The sequence below is a fragment of the Limulus polyphemus genome, unplaced genomic scaffold, assembly GCF_000517525.1.
Source record: "Limulus polyphemus unplaced genomic scaffold, Limulus_polyphemus-2.1.2 Scaffold10194, whole genome shotgun sequence".
Lineage (NCBI taxonomy): Eukaryota > Metazoa > Arthropoda > Merostomata > Xiphosura > Limulidae > Limulus > Limulus polyphemus.
Window position 1 is genome coordinate 14110 of NW_013675804.1, and position 5674 is coordinate 19783.

The 5674-nt window shown below is 34.9% G+C and overlaps 1 pseudogene; it reads right to left on the bottom strand.

The window, feature by feature from the left end:
* The window catches only part of LOC106476286, a 9122-nt pseudogene extending 3507 nt beyond the window's left edge, over positions 1 to 5615 (bottom strand).
* Positions 5616 to 5674: the final 59 nt, after the last annotated feature.

Sequence of the window (5674 nt, forward strand, 5' to 3'; positions counted from 1 at the left end):
ACCTTCCGTACTTATTATTTTATTTATGCACTTTATTATCTTGTACTATTTTTGTAGTCGCTAAATAGTTCTATTTATTTAAAAATATGTTTTATTACATCGGTGGTTTTTGTTGTAACTTGTATTACATGTGATAAGAATTAAATTATTAATGTTTTCATTTTGAATTTACATACTGATTGTGAGCATTATTTGGTAACAGTTATATATTTTACAGTAAGGAAGAATATTTTTTGAACAGGTACGACGTTTCCATCACTGGTGCTATTTCTAAAGCACACAGGTTTTAACGGTAAAGATTGTGTTTTGTATTTAAATCAGCATTCAACAATCTAACAATGTATTTAAGTTTAAAAAATATATCGTGGTTAATTACGCATGTGCATATATATATATTTGCGTGATTTCACAGATTATTTTTTTATAGCTGAATAGAAAAACAAACAAAAGTGATGAAATATATGTGGAATATGTTGTGCGAATGATTTACATAAAACTAGGAATGTCTGGGGAAATAACAATCAATCATATATAGGGATGTGCGTGGGTATTTGTTAGTTGTAGGATTGTTTGATTTTATTAATAATGCTTCTGTGATTTTCCTTCAGTTAATGTCAGGTTCGTGTTTTAGTATAGTGTCATTCTGTTAAGATAAAATGTGGTTGTTTTTGTTCATATTTTCATGGACTTGGGAAAGGGGTTTTATGTTATTTTAACCTGATGTTACAGTTACATCCTGTTTCACGATATAAAAGGGCTGGGAAAATTGTTACACTTTATTTCGTAATTGTTTCCTGGTGGGATTGTATATCATTTACCTACGATATACAAAGGTCAATGTGATAGTATAATGAAGAGAATCGTGATAACGATGTTCCAAGTCTCGTGCTGACCTTAGAATTACTTCCCCCAATGTCAGTTGTGCTCTGTTCAGAGGTCTTGATTATACACTATTATCCAAGGTCAAATTTAAGCATAACAAATTAAGGCACAAGAGCTGGAACAGCATCGGCAATCATAACAGATATGTCTACCAGTGGGCTTACCGTGATTCCAGTTTCTCGAGTTCACATAGAAGAAGCTGTTTATTTCGAATATTATGATATTGTGGTTTATCTTATGAATGTTTGTTCTGTGGACACAGCAGATAGCCCGATGTGGCTTTGTTATAACAAAACACACGCATTGGCCTTCGTCAACTTCAAATTATTTACTATCTTGTAATGGTTACGGGAGATATGCCCAGCCTTATTGCTTACTTTTTTACGATCAGAAGGTTCTATTTCATAAGCACGGTTTTCGCTTTGTGGTTGAATGTGTGCGTTTCGATTGTGTTGGGATGTGGTTTTGGATCCTGTCCCATTTTAACCTCTTCTACTTTAGAAGTATCGCACTGTCAAGTGGTTAGGAATTCGCTTTAAAACAAAATATATGTTTCATATCACCCGAGGTAATTAAAACTCTGTAACTGCTGATTAAAGAAATCTTATTCTGTAGATCACAAATTCCTGTAAATGTTAACTAATTTAAGAAGTTCGCCAGTAGCCAGTTTTATCCGTATATTTTCAAGAGCACCCATAACTAATTATAACCTAATGTGTTAAGCCTTTTCTCGTTAAAATAACAATCCCGTTGCCCTTCTAAATATAATCAGAAGATACTACGTGAATTAATGTTGTTATCAATACGCTCTTCACTAATTAAAATATAAAAATAACAACTGTCGTCCTCTACACAACAAGGGCCAGGGTATAGTAAAACACAGCGTTAACAACTTTGAGACGTTATATCATTATTACAGCTAGCGTTAACAACATTCAGGTGTTATGTCAGTAAAACAGGAAGTATCCCAAACAATATTATATCTTTACAAGGTCTTGGAACCAAACATAGCCTACTCTTTTTTTTTTGAAATGCTTATTACGTCAAATATACTAGCACTGAATAATATTTTACCCGGCCATCATGCTGCATCTAGTTTATAATAGTAATCATGCAACAAGATATGGCTGTACTGAATATTATATTTTATCTGGAGATCATGCTATATTTATTTCATAATAATAGCCCTGAAATAAGAAATACTGTATGCTGTAACTAACTCATAGTAACAGCACTGGAACAAGATGTATACAGTAGCAATGAATATTGTATTTTACTCGGTTTGTTGTGAACCATTAGAGATCAATAATGTGTCAATGTTGTCCCACTTCTTTTATGTAGTTTTTTTTATAAATATATTACCATGCTCTATACATCAAACAAGCGCAAACTTGACCAGAACAAAGACACAAAGGTTGATTAACAATTCATCAAAGTTAAAAGTTAGAAGTTATGACTTGAGGGTACTGAAAGTTTCTCTTTTGTACAAAGAGAAAAAAGACAAGGATAAGATCAGATTAAGAAAAATAAAATTTTTATTGTTGTTGTTAAAATAATCACTAAGAATGTATAAAATTTTCAAATGATTACGTTAAACCGAATTTATCATATTAATTTACAGTATTCTTCTTTAACAACGAGAAAGTAAGAGAAATAAGCATGAAAATCTTGATATTTTAAAAGTTTTAGTTACATCACATAGAAATAGTTTATTAATCACGATATGCTAAAACATTTGAGAGAACTGTAAATAAGTATAAAATGTCGAAGTACAAACAATGTGATATATTACCAATATCAGTTCCATTAAAAATATTATAATTCTAGAGATGTTCAGCCGCTTTCAGTATTCGCTATATTTATAATTAATATTTGCCTAAATTTTGTTGTTTTATCAGGACGTTTAATAAAGAGACTGAACGAAATTGATATGCATGTTTATGTCTCTCAATTATAAACAAAACTCTAGATTTTTGATTTCTACTAAAAGCTATATCTTACTTTGATAAACATTCTAAAGAGTTTGTATTCACTTACTATATTCAAATTAATTAATCCATCAATTTTTCTAATTTTCCACTATTTCCATCAAGTTGGACTATCTCTCCAGACTTGAAGAAACATGTAGCTCCATGAAGTCCAACTACACAGGGAAGTCCATATTCTCGAGCCACAACAGCACCATGGGAAATCAGGCCTCCTAACTCGGTGGCAACTCCAGAGAGGAGCGGGAAATAAGGACTCCATCCCGTATCTGTACCGTAGGTGACCAAAATATCACCTGCCTGTATTTCAGAAGCATTTTCCAAAGAGGTCACCACTCTAGCTGGACCTTGTATAATACCCTTGCTTACTGGTGTACCTTTTATGAAAGTAGATGATGAACTGTGTTTTTTTCTGCTTGTTTGCTCTACAGGTCTAGGTGTTCCTCGGGTTATTTCAGAGAAGCACAGGGCATCTAACTGAGGAAATTTCCTCCTTCGACGAACTGCCTTAGCAATGAGTCTTGCTGATCGGTTCTGAAGTAGTTGTCCAATTTCTTCATGAGTCAAGAAAAATAAGAGACGAGGATCAGGTAAACGTCCTTCTTTTACCATCAGTGTTGCCAGATGGTTGTATGCCTGGCGAATAACGTTAAACACTTTAATCAAAAGTGACTTGGAAGCTTCTCTTAGTCGCACACCATTTCTTACCCGTGGTAACAGGAACCACAACACCCATTTCTGCCACCAAGATAAAGATACTTGGAGTTTGGATAATGCATTTTCAAAGCTGACTTCTTTTTTCTCTGTGGTGTCTTCACTAATGTTCCCAATTAGACTTTGAATATTTTTGACAAGAACTTTTGGATCAACTCCCCAGGGAATAGAGTTGACATCAAACTCCTTTACACAACGGTGTCCATGTCTGCGAAGAAAATCTCGAAATTCCTGTCCTGCTGTTGATTGATTAATGACTAACCATCTTAATGCGAAGCTCTGGTGTCATGCTCAAAAACTCTTCTTTATCAATTTCATCACTAATAACTAGTGCCAACTTCCTTAAGGCTACTGGTATATCAGCACTTTCAACATTGGTACAGGTGGACAGAAGGTATCCGAAATCTGAAAATACTTTGTCATTCCATACTTTTTCTGCCGATACCAGTAAGTTTAAAAGAAGTGAATTCCATAGCATAGAATTTGTACTACAGCTGTTGTGGGAAGCAGTAGGTTTATTGGTAAAACTAATAAGATGTTGGCCAATGCACTTATACATAACTCTAGCCTCATTATGATTCAAAGGGAGCTCTATATCAACATTTTCTTTCTGTACTTTGCATAGAAAGTGTTTAGCATTTAGTAAGTCCTTTCCCATAAATAATAGCTGCTTTAACTTAAGTGATAAAGACATTCTAAACAAGCTATATCGTTCCTTGACACGATTTTTTATCTCATTATCCAGTAATAATCGACCAAATAATGCCACTTGATAACCATCACTCACAATGTTCTCGTCGGCTAAAAAGAGGTTGTCAATCATGTTAAAAAACATATGATTATACTTGCACGTGAAACCTTTGACACGGTAGTTGGATAATAGTTCTTTTGGAAAACCGAAATTGGAGATTATTTTCTTCCAGGCAGTCTCAAAACTGTACATTACAACTGAAAGTCCCAAAGGACTCATAGCTCCCGGCATCACTTCGCCAATATTTGCTTTAGAGAGATATTCATATTCAGTTTGTAGAGGAGTATCCATATCATGATTTAGTTCAACCTCTGTTTCTGCATCAGATGATGTCACAGGTCGAGCTTGAAGTAAGTATATTTCTTCATTAAACAAAGCCCATTCAATATCTCTGGGACTAGAAAAAAACTCTTCAACTAAGACACCAACTTCTCCTAGAGCCAAAGCAGTACATTCTGAAATACACGGTTGTGAAGTATCTTTTGTTGGTAAAGATTCTTTTATCTCCCCATCAGCTTCTACTAAAGCACAGATATTTTTCTTTCCAATGTTAACAGATCGGTATGTTACCTTGTTGGTGTAGTCCCGATCTAAGAAGATAGTGTCAGGTTCAGCAGCACCAGAGACGACAGTCTCTCCAAGTCCATAATTAGCTGTAATGGTGATGACTGATGGGTTATTGGTCACTGGATCACACGTAAACATAACTCCAGCAACATCAGCAGGAACCATCTCCTGGATGATCACTGCCATGGGAGAATTTAACAGTTGACCATTTTGCCTCTTATACTCAACAGCAGTGTAAGAAAACTGAGAAGCCCAACATTTTGACACAGCCTCTAATATTTGGTTAATTCCTTTAACTCCCAAGAAGGTTTCATTCTGACCAGCTGCTGACAGCTCATCTGAATCTTCTCCAGATGCCGAAGACCTAACAGCAAATCTGAGATTATCTAGATTTCTTCCAAAGATGAACTGCAATTTCTCCTTAATCATTTCAGACACGTCTTCAGGAATCTTGGTTGTACTAACATTCAACATCACTTGTTCACAGATGTACTTTAAGTTTCCTGTAACGTGACACCATGCCACCTCTTCTAAGTTCGTTATTGCTTCACATAGCTTTCCTTTCTTAATAAATTCTTTATAAGCTGAAGTTGTAACAACCACACCTTTTGGGACAATGAAAGAATTAGTTTGACGTGATATTGCAGTTAATTTGGCTAGAGAAGAACCTTTTCCTCCCGTGAGCGTTGTTTGTTGACAGTTTGGGCTGTCAAAGTCTACAGCTAGTGAGTTCAGTAAGGGTGCATCTTGACTATGTAAAACATTTAGTGTGGTG